This window comes from Berghia stephanieae, chromosome 5 (genome assembly GCF_034508935.2).
Source record: "Berghia stephanieae isolate SIO BIC M18660-M18661 chromosome 5, UCSD_Bste_1.3, whole genome shotgun sequence".
Taxonomy (NCBI): Eukaryota; Metazoa; Mollusca; class Gastropoda; order Nudibranchia; family Aeolidiidae; genus Berghia; species Berghia stephanieae.
The window spans coordinates 70,405,732-70,425,209 of NC_088364.1; the positions used below are offsets into that span (position 1 = coordinate 70,405,732).

The 19,478-nt window shown below is 35.6% G+C and overlaps 1 protein-coding gene across 8 annotated transcripts in view; it reads right to left on the bottom strand.

The window, feature by feature from the left end:
• Positions 1-19,478, bottom strand: part of LOC144973525 (nephrocystin-4-like) — a 77,363-nt gene that overhangs the window by 44,187 nt on the left and 13,698 nt on the right. The window contains exons 1-2 of one of the 8 annotated variants that reach the window (XM_078916048.1): positions 5,486-5,555; positions 2,348-2,826 (exon numbers count right to left, since the gene is read on the bottom strand). The exons of 6 other annotated variants lie outside the window; for them this stretch is intronic. The gene's annotated coding sequence lies outside the window, so the exon portion shown is untranslated. Of the gene's footprint in view, positions 1-2,347; positions 2,899-5,485; positions 5,556-19,478 lie in introns of those variants that run through there. One more of the 8 variants, XM_078916049.1, reaches the window with a different exon arrangement.

The window sequence follows — 19,478 nt, forward strand, 5'->3', positions numbered from 1 at the left end:
AGAAGGACTGATTCTGGATGGCGAGAGGTGGGACGAATTCAATATTTGATTGATTGATAACCAAATATACTGGAGAGCCCCCCCCCCCCCCCCAAAAAAAAAAAAAAAGAGAAAGAGAGAGAGAGCGCGAGATAGAGAGAGAGAGAGAGGAGAGAGAGACAGAGAGAGAAGGAGAAGAAGGAGAAGAAGAGAAGAAGAAGAAGAAGAAGAGAAGAAGAAGAAGAAGAAGAAGAAGAAGAAGAAGAAGAAGAAGAAGAAAGAAGAAGAAGAAGAAGAAGAAGAAAAGAAGAAGAAGAAGAAGAAGAGAAAGAAGGAGAAGAAGGAGAAGAAGGAGAAGAAGGAAGAAGAGAGAAGAAGGAAGAAGAAGAAGAAGAAGAAGAAGAAGAAGAAGAAGAGAAGAAGAAGAAGAAGAAGAAGAAGAAGAAGAAGAAGAAGAAGAAGAAAGAAGAAGAAAGAAAGTAGAAGAAGACATGAGAGAACTAAATAAGACGAACCAACTAAATCGAAAGAATAAATAAATGAAAGCAATGAATACATGGAACAAAAGTAAATCAAACACGAACACAAAATCAAAAACAGTAAGAGGAAAATGCGAACATGAAACCAGTGTGATAAGATTGTTTGGGTTTGTTTTTTTGTTTGTTTTTTTTTGGTTTCGTTTCTTACAACTTTATACTCAGCCAATCTTTCTTTCATATATTAAATTCAATGGGTACCAATTTACGTGCACATTTTATCAGGTCTGATAACCGAATGTAATTATGGGCATGTATTAACATTGTTGTAATGGACGGTATTTTTCTTTGGTTTGAGAGTACAGTGGAATCCTAATAAAGCCAACACCGCCGGACCCAGAAAGATTGGGTTGACTTTAAGCACGGTTGTCTTTATCCATTATCATCGGAACACACTTTTTTCTTGGGTTTTTTTTTCATAGCATAATGGTCCGAGAATACGACCTTTAAAATAAGTGCAAACATAAAGCATTTCCGCGATTTCACCATGCACACACAGCCTTACAATGCGTTATTTATATATACCACACTCCTTGCAGGCCCATGTGTCGAAATTTTCGTTTAATACAAATGGCAAAAAGGTTGTCTTTATTTGGCAACTAGTACACTTATTATATATAGCCAAGTACTTATTTACACACAACTCGTATGGGTGGGGTAAAATATAATGGAAATAACTGTAGATTATTCGAGATTTGTTCTGTTCTTGTCGAGCCTTCAGTCTCTGACTGCTAAATGGTGATATATCGCTCCAGAAAGGCCACTGACGCCATTAAATCTTTAAACCATGGTTTCCAAATTCAATATCTCCATCAACCAAATTCACTATCTCCACCAACCAAATTCATTATCTCCACCAACCAAATCCACTATCTCCACCAACCAAATTCACTATCTCCACCAACCAAATTCACTATCTCCACCAACCAAATCCACTATCTTCACCAGCCAAATTCACTATCTCCACCAACCAAATTCACTATCTCCACCAACCAAATTCACTATCCCCACCAACCAAATTCACTATCTCCACCAACCAAATTCACTATCTCCACCAACCAAATTCACTATCTCCACCAACCAAATTCACTATCCCACCAACCAAATTCACTATCTCCACCAACCAAATTCACTATCTTCAACAGCCAAATTCACTATCTCCACCAACCAAATTCACTATCTCCACCAACCAAATTCACTATCTTCACCAGCCAAATTCACTATCTCCACCAACCAAATTCACTATCCCCACCAACCAAATCCAATATCTCCACCAACCAAATTCACTATCTCCACCAACCAAATTCACTATCTCCACCAACAAATCAATACGAAGCTGCTAAAAAACGTGGACTGTAAAAAAGCAACGAAAAAAAAGTGAATAAAACAGCTTCAAAAATTATTTTTTTAAATTACAAAATACCAACCACGATTTTGTTCTTCTTTTTAAAAAATTGAGCTTATATATAGAGCAATATCCACTAAACGTGCTCAAAGTGCTTTACAAGGGGTCCCTAACCAACAGCAACACTTAACATGTAGGACGAAACATGACGCCTGTTAGGCGATGTTACAATTTTTTCGGACAGAGACAACGCTGTTAACGGTCAGGTACTCATTTTACACCTGAGTACGGTGAGAGAATGTGAGTAAAGAGTATTTCCATGGACTCTATGCGCTGAGCGAGGCTCAAACCCAGGACCTTCCGATCTGAAAGCGAGTGTCATACCACAAGACCACATAGCCGCACATAGTTCTTTGAACCTACTATTACTATTATATTCATTAATTTTGTTCCATTACTTTTGACCTCCACCAACGACTACCATTACCTTATCAACATCTCCACTGCCACCGTCATGGCCATTTTCTCGAACGCCGAGAACGCTGTAGATATTAATGTAGACCCCGTGTGACCACGGTGCTTCTTCCCACGGAGCCGTCCGAAGAATCCGTCTCCTTCTAAAGAAGGCACGTCGATGTGGGGGAGAACAGCGTGCTCGCGCAGCAGACGAGAAAAGTCCTTTGATCTAGACATCCCACCGACTCAGGGCGGAGGTCACGTGATTCAAACTACATCCATCGCACAACAAATTAATAATAAATATCCCATCAGCCGTCACTTTTTTCCACAATAAGTTATAAGCGACGGGTTGAATCGCATAGTAGTTAAGTTATTATTTATTAGTAATATGTGGTTGAATATCATACGTTTTGGCGGGAAAGGGTGAAATGTCATCTAATGCGAAATTTTAGAACACTCAAGATCCTCCAGAAGAAAGTATTTGAACAGTGACACGAGATCCACCACCTAAATGCGGTATTACGTCGGGGAAATACAGATGAAAAAAATTGAATTAAAATCCAAAATGCTCCAATGTTTAGAATGAAGAAAATTACGATTTTTCTTTTCTCGTCAATTTAAACATCAATTAAACCACATTCAAGAGCCTCCATTAAAGACTATTAATTTAATTTTTTTTTTTAAGGAGTCCTTCCGAGCCATTGTGCTCATGGAGCCGGGTTCTATCCCGGTTTCAATAGCGTGAAACGAACGATAGCAATTGCTTGCTACCATTTGAAAAGGACGCTGGTCTATCGCAAAGTACTTTTCGTCAGATAAAACAGACACAACGAACTACCAAATCACAGCTAGGCGGACAAGGGGGAAAGGGGGGGTGGGGGGGGGGGGGGGGGGTCAGAAGAAAAAAAAACCTCGACTTCACCCGTGATAACTCGGGATCCCTTTGCGTTTGAAGTGAGTGCTCTACCAACTGAGCTATCGGGACCCCCTACGCGAAATCAAGAAAGAAAAAAAATAATGTCAAAATTTAGACTTTCAATGAAATGTTCCTTTTCTGGTACACCGTGCCATAACACAAGATTAACTCACTCAACCCTAACACCGACTATATCCGAAATTTACCCGGGTTACTTTTACCCCATACCTATTTATTACGTTTTAATGAGACAAAATGTAGGCGTAGTACCAAAGCTAATGTTTTTAGTTTTTGAATGTTAGTGGTAGTTGAATAAAACTCTATGTATGTACATACTAATTTTTTATACATTTTTTTTTCCAATTTTGAAAAGCAGCAAAAATCTCTAGGATTGAGTGAGTTAAGGTGGAGAATCACAACAAAGAGTTAACTGCTGTACTTGGAAAAACATGTAAAACTTCATTTGAATCTTTGGCCAGAAAAATTGTCATTCAAATATCGATCGATTTAAATGACCCTCGCCTTGTCAAAAACGCTCAAACTTGGAACTTCGCCAAGTCCCGGGTTTGAGAGTTTTTGACAAGATAACCGTCATTCACTCTTCTATCTAAAAGGAGAAAAGATTAGAGAAGTTATTATTTTTTTAAGAGAGAGAAAGAGAGAGAGAGAGAGAGAGAGAGAGAGAGAGAGAGAAAGAATCTGTGGATGTATATTTGTGTGTGACTCTCTCTCTCTCTCTCTCTCTCTCTCTCTCTCTCTCTCTCTCTGTAAATGTGTTTGTGTTTGTGTGTGTGTGAGAGAGAGAGAGAGAGAGAGAGAGAGAGAGAGAGAGAGGGGGGGGGGATGAAAAGATCAACTCAAGTGATATTTCAACATCATTGTTTCCTATCACTTGAGGGGGGGGGGGGGGGGGGGGAAGGATTCTTTGAAGTGGGTTGTCACTTCAAACACAAACTCGTAGTATAAGAATGTCCAGAGGTGAACAAATCGATATATCCGATGAAGAATTGAAAGAATAAAGGAACAAACAGATCACATAGAATATGTTATACGGAAAACTTCCAAGTCTTTTTATCTAACAAAACAAAAGGCATATGAAGGACTCTGAATGTGCATTCCTTTAGAATTATATATATATTTATTTTTTTTTACAATAAATCTTACTTTTCTTGATTTATTTATTTTTTATTGCTGTTCATTTTGTATGATTGATAACACAAAAAATTGAGCTTTTATATGGATCAATATCCACTAAACGTGCTCAAAGCGCTTTACAAATGGTCCCTGACAAACAGCAGCACGTAACATGTAGAACGAGACATGACGCCTGTTGGGCGGAGTTAAAATTTTGTTTTCCGACAGAGACAACGCTGTTAACGGCCATGTATTCATTCTACACATGAGTACGGTGAAAGAATGTGAGTAAAGAGCCCTTTACAAGGATTCAACTATGCGCCGAGCGAGGTTCGAACCCGAGACCTTCCGATCCGAAAGCGCGTGTCATACCACACGACCAAATAGCCGCAATATTAAGCTTTGTTTATAATATTTGTTTTTATTTCACCTTTTCTTTTCGTTTAAAAAAAAGTATATCTAGTGTGTTTTGTTGTTGTGGCGCTGAAGTTTTGTTTTGTTTGTTGTTGTTGTTGTTGTTTTTGTTTTGTTTTTGTTGTTTTTTTTTTGTGTTTTTTTTTTGGTTTTTTTTTTGTATTTTCTTTTTTGTTTGTTTGAGATTGTGATGTGTTGTTGTTTGTTTGTGTGTGTGCGTGTGTGTGTGTGTGTTGTTTTTGTTGTTTATTGTTGCTGTTGATATTTATACTACTGCCTTAGAACTGTTTCCTCGTCTTGTTTCCGTTGATAGTTAACACCGATGATGGTGTGTTAATTAAAGTCTACACATTTATATTAAATCCACTAAAAAAAAAATAACACACGACAAATCACATCACAATCAACCACACGAGAATCAAAGTCATCATCATTATTATTATTATTATTATTATTATTATTATTATTATTATTATTATTATTATTATTATTATTATTATTATGGTTTACTACGGCACTAGACAAGTTGAAGCTTAACAGCGTGTGCGGGTGTTTCGTGTCATAAATAATACATTATAATACGACTTAAACAAAATACACGAGTCAAAACCAAAAAAAAAAAAAAGAATATTTTATAAACTGCACACTTAACCCCTTGTCAAAGGGTTTAATCGATCACAATATTATATTGAATAACTGTACAAGCATTGGTTCTCCGAATATCATTTGTCAATGCAATGTTATCACACGGCAGAGCCGATTTGAAAGAAGCTACGTTGCTACACCCTGCGACGGTGCGTGTTCTTGTTTAAGCGGCGGTGGTGCACTTTTTAATAGTGCGAGGCGGTCCTTGGCAAGCTTAAGGACCACGGTCCTACGGTCCCTGGGAAATGAAAACCGCAAGGACCGGTCCTAGGACCGGCGGTCCTTTTCGACATTGAACATTCTTGAGAGACCGTTTTGACCTTTGGGACCATGGGATCGTTCATTCTTGAACCGTTAAAGACCGCTACACGATGAAAACCGTGGTCTACAGGAGTAAAACACACGGAGTAGTCACACTCATTTCAAATTGTAACCTAATTAGAGAAGAGGGGTGATGCCTTCTTTATTTGATCACAGTACTTCATTGTTACTTCGATAATTTAGCGTGAATAAAATTTGAAATTTATCCCCATTAACGGAGATAATGGAATCACCCAAGGCGTTGATCGAGTTGTTCGTGGCGTTTATACACACACGCAACTCCTACCCCCCCCCCCCCCCCACACACACACACACACACACATGAGAGGGCAGCGAGCATTGAAGAGTAAGAGAGAGACGTGAAGTTATAATAAGAGGGGGTGGATGCGGTAATAAGTAATAAGTAATAAGTGGGGTCGATGGTGACTTTTCGCCAGATCTAACAAACCCAGCTACCCATTCACTGCTGAGTAGACAGGGATTCAGAAAAAAACTCGACTGCACCCGGGATCGATCTCTGGCCCTTTGCGTATAAAGAGAGTGCTCTATCAACTGAGCTATCGGGGTCCCCAAATATTCTATTGGACCTTTTAAAAATACAGACGTTATAACTGGTTTTTTTGGAAGGAAGAAACTAATGAAACTCATATTATTTGATTAGTTAAAACACCAAACGAAATTTTAATATTATTGTATTATTTTAAATGACAACAATGCGATAGAAAGGAGTGGCGACAAGAGATGGACAAAAGAAAACAAAAAATCAGACTTGCAACTTGCTAGGTTTGAGACACACACACACACACACACACACACACACACATCTTTAGTAGTCACATACATTTCAAACAATAACCCATTAGAGAAGAGGGGTCATGCCTTCATCATAGATCATTGTCATTGCGATCATTATGGTGTAGTAAATTTTGAAATTTACCCCGTATAATGGAATCGTCCAAGGCGTGCGCCTCCTGTTCCCCCCATCTCACACACGAAAGGGCGGTTTGCGGAGTGGAGGGAGGTGGTCGTCTGCCTCTATGGTCGTCTGTGTCGTTTAGTGTATGGCAAAGGGGGGTGGGTGCGATTAATTAAGTGGGATGGGTGGTGATTGGTGGAAGATAGGCAAAGGACCGAGGCAACGAATCGCTGGGGAAGTAGTATGGCGCCAGACCGTTGAAAGGTGATAAGAAGTGAGGACCGCCGGCGGTCTTCCTCTTTGGGACCAGACCACGGTTCACAGCTAAAAGACCGTGGGACCGGTCCTCGGTCCCGGTCCTCAGCGCGGCACTACTTTTTAACTCGTTAATGGCGAATCGGAATTTAATTTCTTTCAAGTCGCAACTTGTACCAGTATCTTATAATATGGCTATATCATTATTTCTCAAACTGGAATAAATAACAATGTGAAATTTAATTTAAGCTTCGATTTAATATGCGAAAACAGATAAAATGTGGTCGGAATTTCTTTCAAGTCGCAACTTGTACCAGCATATCAGAATATGGCTATATCGTTATTTCTCAAACTGGAATAAATAACAATGTGAAATTGAATGTAAGCTTAGATTTAATATACGAAAAACAGATAAGATGGACGTTTCGGGTTTCTCCTTTATCAACAAAACAGGATGAATAACACTACAGACGAATGAGATAATGTGGTAGTGGCGTTGTTAACAACCTCAGACCTTCTGATTACCGGTCAGACGTGCTACCATTAGACCACAGTGGCTCCCGATAGTTGGGACAATTTTAATACTTATATTTATATTAAAGTATGGCTATGACGTCTTGTGGTATGACACTCGCCTTCGGATCGGAAGGTCCTGGGTTCGAGTCCCGCTCTTACAGCGCATAGTTGAGTCCTTGGAAAAGACTCTTTACTTACACTTTCTCTCCGTACTCAGGTATAAAATGATAATCTGGCCGTTAACAGCGCTGTTTCTGTCGGGTAAAAAAATGTAATATTGTCCTATATTTGAAGTGTAGTTGGCTAGGAAATCCTTGTAAAGCGCACGTTTAGTGGATATTGCTCTGTAAAAAAGCTCAAATTTTGAATTTTGTTTAAAAAGCCAATTAAAATCGAAGGCTGCAGATAATGGGTTAAGCGATGCATTTCTGAACAGGCTCGAGAAATCTACATAAGTAATACTTCTTCTGACAGACATATCGCATTTATTTGGTGCGTCGCATAATATTGAAATCGAAGACGTAAGAGAGACGAAGAAATCGATTTATCAATAAATTTTGAAATCTAATTTCTACTTTTTGTCTTTTTGGGGTAAAGAAAAGGGTGAGAAGTAGAAGTGGAGGTGGTTTGTGGTAATCGTGGTAGAATTGGTAACAGTAGCAACGATCACAGCTCTTGTGGTAATTACAGAAGCAGGTGATGCGGGGGGGGGGGGGTGAGTGGGTGGAGTAGTAGTAGTAGTTGATGTAGTAGTAGTAGTAGTAGTAGTAGTAGTAGTAGTAGTAGTAGTAATAGGAGAAGTCCACCCAGCTGTGATTTGGTAGTAGGAGTAGTAGTAGGAGTAGTCGTAGTAGTAGTAGTAGTAGTAGTAGTAGTAGTAGTAGTAGTAGTAGTAGTGTAGTAGTAGTAGTAGTAGTGGTAGGTAGTAGTAGTAGTAGTAGTAGTAGTAGTAGTAGTAGTAGTAGTAGTAGTAGTAGTAGTAGTAGCAGTAATATGAGCAAAAGTAGTAGTAGTAGTAGTAGTAGTAGTAGTAGTAGTAGTAGTAGTAGTAGTAGTAGAGTAGTAGTAGTAGTAGTAGTAGTAATAGTAGTAGTAGTAGTAGTAGTAGTAGTAGTAGTAGTAGTAGTAGTAGTAGTAGTAGAGTAGTAGTAGTAGTAGTAGTAGTAGTAGTAGTAGTAGTAGTAGTAGTAGTAGTAGTCGTATTAGTAGTAGTAGTGGTAGTAGTAGTAGTGCCTAGTAGTAGTAGTAGTAGTGGTGATGGTGGTGGTGGCGGTAGGAGGAGGAGGAGGTGTTGAAGAGTGAGGGTGGGGAGGTAAAGTAAAGAAGGGAGAAAGAGAGGGAGAGAAGAATAATGAGAAATGGGTGTAGGATATGAGTGTATGAGTGTGGGTGTTAGTGTATGAGTGTATGAATGTATGAAAGGGGTGCAAATGCATGTGCGTGCATGAAAAATAAATGAGAAGAAATGGAAGAATACAAGAAATGAAACGAATCTCAAGGGAGGGGAAGGGCTATTAATAAATATTTTATTCCATGAAAATCACGCTTCCAGCTAGGACAACTAGGCTTCCAAATAAAATTCAGAACACTAATCACATTATTTTTCATGGTAAAACAACAATTCGAATCATAGTTTGTACAGGTGTCATTGAACCCCGAAAATACGAACAGCCTATTCTGCCATACTATGGAAAAACCCATATTTAAAAATTTGGCCAGAAAACTCGTCCTTCAAATATCGATCAATTTAAATGACCCTAATCCAGGACTTCGCGAAGTCCCAAGTTTGAGAGTTTTTGCCAAGATGAGGGTCATTTAAATCGATCGATATTTGAAGGACGAGTTTTCTGTCCAAATTTTTAACTATCTTTTTTTTTCCAGATTTACGGCAGTATCGTTTGTTGAAAGAAACGCATAATACAAATGACACTTCTATATTATTTATATAAGGTATTGATTATTACACGAAAGCGCTTAATTGAGAAAGATCAATTGAGAAAGGAAGAAAGATATAGAGAGGGGAAGGAGAGATAGATAGATAGATAGATAGATAGATAGTAGAGAGAGAGAGAGAGAGAGAGAGAGAGAGAGAGAGAGAGAGAGAGAGAGAGAGAGGACAGAGAGAGAGGAAGTGAGGAAGAAGGATGAAATGAAAGAGAGACAGTGTGTGTGTGTGTGAGAGAGAGAGAGTGTGTGTGTGTGTGTGTGTGTGTGTGTGAAAGAGAGAGATATGATGATAATGAGGATGATGATGATGACGATGATGATGATGATGATGATGATGCTGTCTTGTGTAAAACAAAAATAAACGTGATTTCTCTTCCTTCCTGCAAGCATGTGGAAAGATTAAAAGAGCAAGTGTTACATAGCCATGATCTAAATCAAGAAATAGAGTGTTTTGTTTGTTTCGTTTGTTTGTCTTTTTTCTTTTGTTTGTTTTGTTTTGTCTTTTTCTTTTTCTTTATATATATATATATATATATATATATATATATATATATATATATATATATATATATATATATATATTCTTGAGATACTGACGTGCGCGAATCTTTAGAGTACTCAACTTTTTATTGGAGTATTCGCGGCTATGTGGTCTTGTGGTTTAACACTCGCTTTCAGATCGGAAAGTCCTGGGTTCGAGCCTCGCTCGGCGCATAGTTGAGTCCTTGGAAAATGCTCTTTATTGACATTCTTTCACCGTAGTCAGGTGTAAAATTAAACATTACCTATCAACATTACCTGGCAGTTAACAGCGTTGCCTCCGTCCCAAAAAATGTCTATTATGAGCTGGACTAGATTACAACTCTTGTTTTTGTTTTGTTTTTAATGGTTTTACGGCGCTTGCAACACATTAAGGTCATATCAGCGCCAGTAAAAAGGAAGAAAATGGGATAGTAAAAAGTTCTAGAATTAGAATAAAGCATCCAAGAAAAGGGAAGACAAATGGGAATTGGTTCAAATAAGAAACAGGTGTAGATTCCAAAAGCACGCTATCAAAGTACTTAGTTTTGAGATCACTAAAAGTCTCATCCAGACACAAGCACAGGTCCTCGAATACACTCAAATGTTTTACAAATCATACATAATATAAAGAAACACAATGCAGTGCATAACAGAAAGATGATTTACAAGGAAAAAAATATCATCTCCCAAAACTCTAACTAAACATTTGACTGTTTCCCTCCAGGGCCTGGACAAAACCAAGTAATCTCCCAAAACAAAGATAGAAAGCATGGTGGAAAACAGATATATAGGGAATGAGATTAGCGGAAGAGTAGCGTCCCTTAATTGGACGTCACCCAGAGTCTGTGACGTCACCGGCGGAAAAGTTATTAGAGAGAGAACGTCATGTTGGTTGTGCGCATGCGTCTCTCGTCTTCGCTTCCGGTGAAAGCGGCTTGAGATACTTAAAAACCATATTGACGTTCTCTCTGTAAGGTGACGTCCAATCAAGGGACGCTACTCTTCCGCTAATCTCATTCCCTATAGATAGCATGCGCTTGGCTAAGAAGCTCATAACAGTGCCATCCGGAAGTATAATAGACCAACACACAAAACTGTGTGTATCCATGAACGTTTATAGTCGGGTTAATACAGTTCAGTGAGCATTACTCATAAACGCGGATGACAAAAAAAAAACAATAACAAAGACCTGAGTGACGTCATCTTCGAACTATCTATAGATAGAACGAAGATGACGTCACTCAAGCCTTTGTTATTGTATTTTGCCATCCGCGACTGTGAGTGATTCTCACTATACTGTATTAACCAGACTATAAAACTTCATGGTTACACTACTTTTGTGTGTTGGTCCGTCATACTTCCGGATGGCAATGTTATGAGCTTCTTAGCCAAGCGCATACTATCTATAGGTGGGTAGAAGACACAGTAAGTACCGCTCTGCCCACTATGGGAGGATTACAACTCTGTTCTGTTCACAGAATCAAGCGCAATGTCTGGTTTTTCATCCAGAAAGAAATCGTGAGATAATAAATCATTGGGATGTGGGTGTGGTCGATTTTGAGAACAGGAATCAATACCGGGAAATGTCAAAGAATGGAGGCATTGTTTACTTTTCTGGCGGACGATTTATGCAAAGGTAAATGAAGATAGTATGCGCTTGCCTGTGAAGCTCACAACATTGCCATCCGGAAGTAAAACGGACCAACACACAAAACTCTGTGTAACCTTGAACGTTTAATAGTCTAGTTAATACAGTTTAGTGAGTATTACTCATAGACATGGATGGCAAAAAAATAAATTATCAAAATATAACAAAGACCTGAGTGACGTCAACTTCGTTCTATCTTTTGACTTATCTCCCCCACCCCACCCCACCCCCAAAACAAACACATACACACAAACAAACACAAACACACACACACACACACACACACACACACACACACATACATACATGCAAATATTACAAAATACAGACATCACATTACATGATGTGGCCGTTGGTTTGAGAGACGTTGGAAGTTTGGAGAACAGAATAAGAGGGACTCGTATAATATAATAGAAAAGATTTTCGATAATAATAAACTCTAATGAGGTTGACGCCCAATCGACAATTAAAATTACATATTATTAAGACAAATAATGAATATTCACGTGAATATTCAATGGGTGATGTTACGCATGACTGAATTTCCACGAATTAATGTCGAGGCACTGTGGCGGGATCACTTATGAACCGTAACGAAACGGATACAAAGACAAACAATTTCAAATTGCATAATAATGGCGTCGCTTTTATACGACTTACTTGTTGTGATTAGATTTATTTCTGTGACAACACCCTTTCCACAGATAATCGAATTGAATCTACATCCAAAATATAGGAAATATATATATATATATATATATATATATATATATATATATATATATATATATCCTATATTTTGGATGTATATATATATATATATATATATATATATATATATATATATATATATATATATATATGAGTGTTCGTGGGCACTTGTAGGTACGAGAGTGCTCGATAATTTAGGTGAGAGCATATAAAAATAAATAAATTCACTCACGTAGTTTTAGCCGAAACAATCGTTTCTATGCCCTCCACATAGAAACGATTGTTTCGGATAAAAACACCTGAGTGTATATAAATATATATATATATATATATATATATATATATATATATATATATATATATATATATATATATATATATGGCGTCAGAATGGTTTGTTCACCATTGAATTATACTTATTCAATAATCAACAGACCAATGATCACACATTATACTTAATTGGGTTTGATGGAAAGGGATAGATGTCGTGTCATCAATGAGGTCTGAGATTTTCCCATGAAGTAAACTTATTATTATTATTTTTTCCTGGAAATGATGAGTAAAATTATCTTTTTCTTTCCGGACTCAAGTCTGAAATTTAGTTTGCTATCATTGGAATGTGGAATCATGTTCATAAAGTTATCTTTATTTTGCGGCTATGTGGTCTAGAGGTATGACACTCGCTTTCGGATCGGAGGGTCCTGGGTTCGAGCCTCGCTCGGCGCATAGTTGACTCCTTGGAGAAGGCTCTTTACTCGCATTCTCTCACCGTACTCAGGTGTTAAATGAGTACCTGGCCGTTAACAGCGTTGTCTCTGTCTGAAAAAATTGTAACATCGCCTAACAGGTGCCATGTCCCGTCCTAAAAGTTAAATGTTGCTGTTGGCCAGGGACCCCTTGTAAAGCAGTTTGAGCACATTTAGTGGATATTGCGCTATATAAAAGCTCCAAAAAAATCTTCAATTTTTTGCTCTCGTGCAACATTAATGAGATCATCTTTTGAGAATAACTCATATCTAATTGACTAAATGGACACAAAAAAAGCGGAGGAAGGCGGTTAAAGTCTCTAAATACAATATATCATATTAATATTATATTATCAAAAGGACTAAAATATTTATTGGGAATAGAAGCTTTCGGAGTAACAATACGCGACTGTGTTTTATAATAATATACGTAGCGGAAGTTTTGTAAGCATTTGTGAAGGGGGAATTATTTAATAAAGAAAAGAGTTCAAATCTAAAATCTGAGGTTGACGCCCTGTTCAACATTGAATTCATTTAATTTATCAGAACAATAATATATTTATATATACGTTTCAATCGGTAATGTCACGCATGAGTGATTTTTCAACCTTTACAATGCGACGCCATTGTAGGGACACTTATGAGCACTTATGAGCTGTGCTGAAACGGAAACAAAAAGGAAACAATTATCAAATAATGGCATGGTTTAACCAATAAACTGCCGTACTTTGGGGGGAAAAAACACAACTCGTTTTTAAATATTTGGTCAGAAAACTCTTCCTTCAAATATCGATTGCTTTAAATGACCCTCATTTTTGGCAAAAACTCTCAAACCAAGGACTTCGGGGTTATTAAAATCTATGCGTGAGACTATGCGGTCTAGTGGTAGGACACTCGCTTTCGGAATGGAAGGTCCTGGGTTCGAACCTAGCTCGGCGCATAGTTGAGTCCTTGGAAAAGGCTCTTTACTCATTCTCTCACCGTGCTCAGGTGTAAAATAAGTACCTGGTCGTTAACAGCGTTGTCTATGTCTGAAAAAAGTGCAATATCGCCTAATAGGCGTCATATCTCGTACTACATGTTACATGTTGCTGCTGGTCAGGGCACCTTCGTAAAGCGCTTTGAGCACATTAAGTGGATATTGCGCTATATAAAAGCTCAAGTTTTGTTGGTTTTTTGTTTTGTTTTTTTTGTTGTTTTTTTTTTTGTTTTTTTTTTTTTGTTTTTTTTTTTTTGGGGGGGGGGGGGGGTTTACATCGATAAGGGCGAGTTTTCTGGCCAAATTTTTAAATACGAGTTCCTCCAGAGTACGCCGGTTGACTGGTTAATAATCTAGATACATGCGAGGGGATTTTGATGAATTGTTGGACACTGTTGTTCAAAATGAACGATTTATTGTTTACTCGCTTTTCATTGAATCCACTGGGCGTGCGGGCCGGGAGAAGGGGTGCTGGAGGAGGTGATTGATATGAGAAAGAATTGTGTCGATAATAAGTTTTGTCTCAATTAAAAAATATCAAACTGACCCGGCTAACGTGAAGTTCAGAAAATTAGAAGCCACGCTAACTAAAATAAGTGATTTTTTAGGGAGGGCTGGGGTGTGTGTGTGTGGGGGGGGGGGGGTATAAAGGAGTCAGATATTTATATCATGGTCAATATTATAATTTTCTCTCAAGAGATAACGCCTCAGGGCTACTATTTTATCACGAATACATCTAATGCTTCTATTTCATTTTGTCATGTGGTTAAATATACAAAACAAAACAAACAAAAAATATTTTATATGGCGCAACACACAGAATACACTCATTGTGTAGAAGATAAAGGTAAATTTGCCAACCAAATTCAAACATTTGAATAAAATGATCATACTGCTTTCCAAAATTTTAACTATTTTCAAACAGTTTTCTCCGAAGAAAAAAATCATACTTTCAACAAACAAAAAGTTCGCGCTTTACAATGGGCGAATTTTTATTATTAAAAACTTGAGCTTTTATAAGTTAGTCAAAGTTTGGCAGAGAGAGCGAGAGAGAGAGAGAGAGAGAGAGAGAGAGAGAGAAAGAGAGAGAGAGAGAGAGAGAGAGAGAGAGAGAGAGAGAGAGAAAATACAACAGATCTTTAGCCATAGATATTCACCTTGGGTAAATATCGAACATAATATACGGTACTCTCCGTGTGTGAGTGTGTGTGTGTGTGTGTATGTGTGCGTGCGTGTGTGTGTTGTGGGGGGGGGGGGGGGGGCTGATCAATGGCCTGATTTACTATAATATCCTATATTTAACGATTCTACACACGGAATATGATTTCATAATTCGGAAGATATCAAAAAGCAAGGAGACAATTTGATAGTTTTTGCATCATTAATCGAAGCTTGCTGCTGGCAACGGTAACCTTTTTATATACAATGAGTTATAGATAGAAAGAGGCGGGGACGGTTAAAGAGAGAGAGAGAGAGAGAGAGAGAGAGAGAGAGAGAGAGGGGGGGGAAGAAAGAAATAAAGAGTGAGGCTGGCACAGAAAAGGAGAGAGACAGAGTGATATATATATATATATATATATATATATATATATATATATATATATATATATATATATATATATATATATATATATATATATATAAAGAGAACACAGTGAGACATGAGCGTAAGAAAAGAAAGTGAGAGAGAGAGAGAGAGGGGAGAGAGAGAGAGAGAGAGAGAGAGAGAGAGAGAGAGAGAGAGAGGGGGGGAGAAAGAGAGAGAAAGAGAGATAGGTAGATAGAAAGATAGATAAAAGTAAATGATAGATAGATAGATAGATGATAGATAGATAGATAGATAGATAGATAGATGATGAGATAGATAGATAGATAGATAGTATAGATAGATAGATAGATAGATAGATAGATAGATAGATAGATAGATAGATAGATAGATAGATAGATAGATAGATAGATAGAAGTAGATAGATAATATATAGATAGATGATATAGATAAAAGATAGATAGAAGATAGATAGATAGATAGATAGATAGATAGATAGATAGATAGATAGATAGATAATAGATAGATAGATAGATAGATAGATATATAGAAAGATGGATAGATAGATAGATAGATAGATAGATAGATAGATAGATAGATAGATAGATAGATAGATAGTCAGAGAGATAGATAGATAGAAAGAGGAGAGAGAGAGAGAGAGAGAGAGAGAGAGGAGAGAGAGAGAGAGAGAGATTAATTATTTCCGGTGTAAAAATACTTACAAGAGTTTCGTGATATCGAAAAGGTGTGACAATCTATTTATAGACAGTGACCGAGGTCATGATATGTTGTGAGTAAGTTATCAAAGTTGTTATTTAAATATTTAGCAACAACAACAACAACAACAACAATAACAACAACAAAGAGTAAGAACAACAATACAAACAGCGACAGCAGCACCATCAATAACAACAAGAACAACAACAAAACAACAACAACGACGAAGACCACGACAAATTTTAATTTCAGAATTTATTTTAAAAAATATCACCTTGTGATTGAAACAGTCTTGCTTTTGTCAACTTTAATTTATCTGTTTATTTATCTATTATTTTATTTATCTATTTATTTATTTACACTGTATTTAATTATTTATTATTCAAATATTCCTTTTTTAATGTATTCATTTATATATATATATATATTATTATTATTATTATTATTATTATTATTATTATTATTATTATTATTATTATTATATTATTATTATTATTATTATCATCATTATTATTATTATTATTATTATTATTATTATTATTATTATTATTATTATTATTATTATTATTATTATTATTATTATTATCATTATTATCATTATCATTGTAAGTATTATTATCATTATTACTATTATTACTATTATTACTATTATTATTATTATTATTATTATTATTATTATTATTATTATTATTATTATTATTATCATTATTATTATTATTATTATCATTATTATTACTATTATTATTATTATTATCATCATTATCATTATCATCATCATCATTTGTTTTTCTTTCTTTTTTTTTTTTTCTTTTTTTTTTTTTTGAGGAGGGAATTTTAAAAAATAATATTATAGGTCTCTAACGACTTGATGATAGAGCTACAGTGGTGGAGTTACAAATTGGTAATCACAGATATCACAACATTTTTTTAAAAAACCGAAACAGAGCATAACCTTCGTGAACTCATCTCCTGAGATCGAGCTAAAAAAAAAAAAAACCGTCAAAATACAAGACAGCGACCACCGAAAGAAAACAAATCGTGAGTTGTTGTCTTCAAAAGTTCAACCAATGGAATCATAATTTGTTACCTTGAGAACTACTAACGACAACTCACTAGACTGTGTAAAAGCTTAAAAATGACTTTAATATTCTAGTCCTTGTGTAAAGCTTTATGTTAAGAAATGCTACGCACAGAGTCAGAGTGGTAGTCACAGAGATCACAACACAATGAACCGCCTTTTCCATCCATTTAAAAGAAACTTAAATCCAACAACCACAAGGAAAATAGTTCAAATATAACAGATATTCTGTTCTTCGCATCAACTTTGGCACAACAAAAAAAATTAATTAAAAAACACTAAACGAACTGAAGAAAACGAAGAAGTTATGGCAAATCTGAACAGTTCGATATAATAATAATAATATAATATTTTCTCTGGGAATGAAAAATCGAACGATCCCAAAGAGAAAAGGAAGAAAAGAATCCGATACAAACTTGGCTCGTTGGTGACATGAGACGCGGATGTATAATAAATAATAAAGGTGGATGGAACTATAGATAGATTCTGGATTCAGGCGGGAGGTCGTCTGTGTATTCAACTTTACGAAACGAGAAATAGTGCCACGTATTGAAAGTGCATTTTTTTTTTTTTTTTTTTTTTTGGGAGGTGGGGTAATCAATATTACATATGGTGACCCATTTCTTTTTTTTTTTCTTTTTAACTTCAGACAGCGGCCTAATTCTAGATGAACCTGAACTTTTTTTTAAAAGTCTCATGACTGACAGGTTTATAATAAAAAGGGGGGTTGAGTTTGTGTTGGTTTTGTTGGGTTTTTTTTCCTTTCCTTATTATTATTATTATTATTATTATTATTATTATTATTATTATTATTATTATTATTATTATTATTATTATTATTATTATTATTATTATTATCGTCGTCATCATTGTCATCATCATCATCATCATCATCATCATCATCATCATCATCATCATCATCATCATATTATTATTATTATTATTATTATTATTATTATTATTATTAGACGTCTATTATTATTGTTATTATTATTATTATTATTATTATATTATTATTATTATTATTATTATTATTATTATTATTATTATTATTATTATTATTATTATTATTATTATTATTATTATTATTACCATTATTACTATTATTATCAGTCATTTTCATCATCATCATCATTATTATTATTATTATTATTATTATTATTATTATTATTATTATTATTATTATTATTATTATTATTATTATTATTATTATTATTACTATTATTATTATTATTATTATTATTATTATTATTATTATTATTATTATTATTATTATTATTACTATTTTTATTGTTGTTGTTGTTGTTGTTGTTGTTATATCACAATCATCATCATATTTGTCCGAGTGAGTTGAGGGTGTGTCATAAATACAGCGTTTTGATTGGCTAAAATTCTACTCGTTAATTGTTGGGAATGCTAAGAATCTGCGAGGCTGAATATTACGGGTTACAGAAATGTACGAATTGAATTAGAAAATTATTTATTTTTTTTTGGCATTTGGTTCGTCCCTACATAATGCCGTGTTGCGAGGATAGACCACAAATGTAGGAATAGTATAGTAATATAGATAGAACGAAATTGACGTAACTCAGCTATTTGTTATTGTTTTTGGCAAGTCATTTTTATGAGTAGTTATCACTAAACGGTATTTATCAGACTATAGATAGTATGCGCTTGGTGAAGAAGCTCATAACAATGCCATCCGGAAGTATAACGGTCCAACACACAAAGCTGTGTGTAATCATGAACGTTTATAGTCAGGTTAATACAGTTTAGTGAAGATTACTCACAATCGAGGATGGCAAAAAAAAAACAATAACAAAGACCCGAGTGACGTCAACTTCATTATATCTTTAGATGGTATGCGCTTGGCTAATAAAGTCACACCATTACCATCCGGAAGAATACGACCAACATGAAAAAATATGTGTAACCATGAACTTTTATATTCTGGTTAATACAGTTTAGTGAGAATTACTCATAGACATGGGTGGCAAAAAAAAATAATATAATAATAAAGACCTGTGTTACGTCAACTTCGTTCTATCTATAAACGTTCAAGGTTACACATAGTCTTGTGTGTTGGTGCGTTATATCCGGATGGAGGATATTTTGATTTTTTAATTAAACGTAATGCATCTATAAACG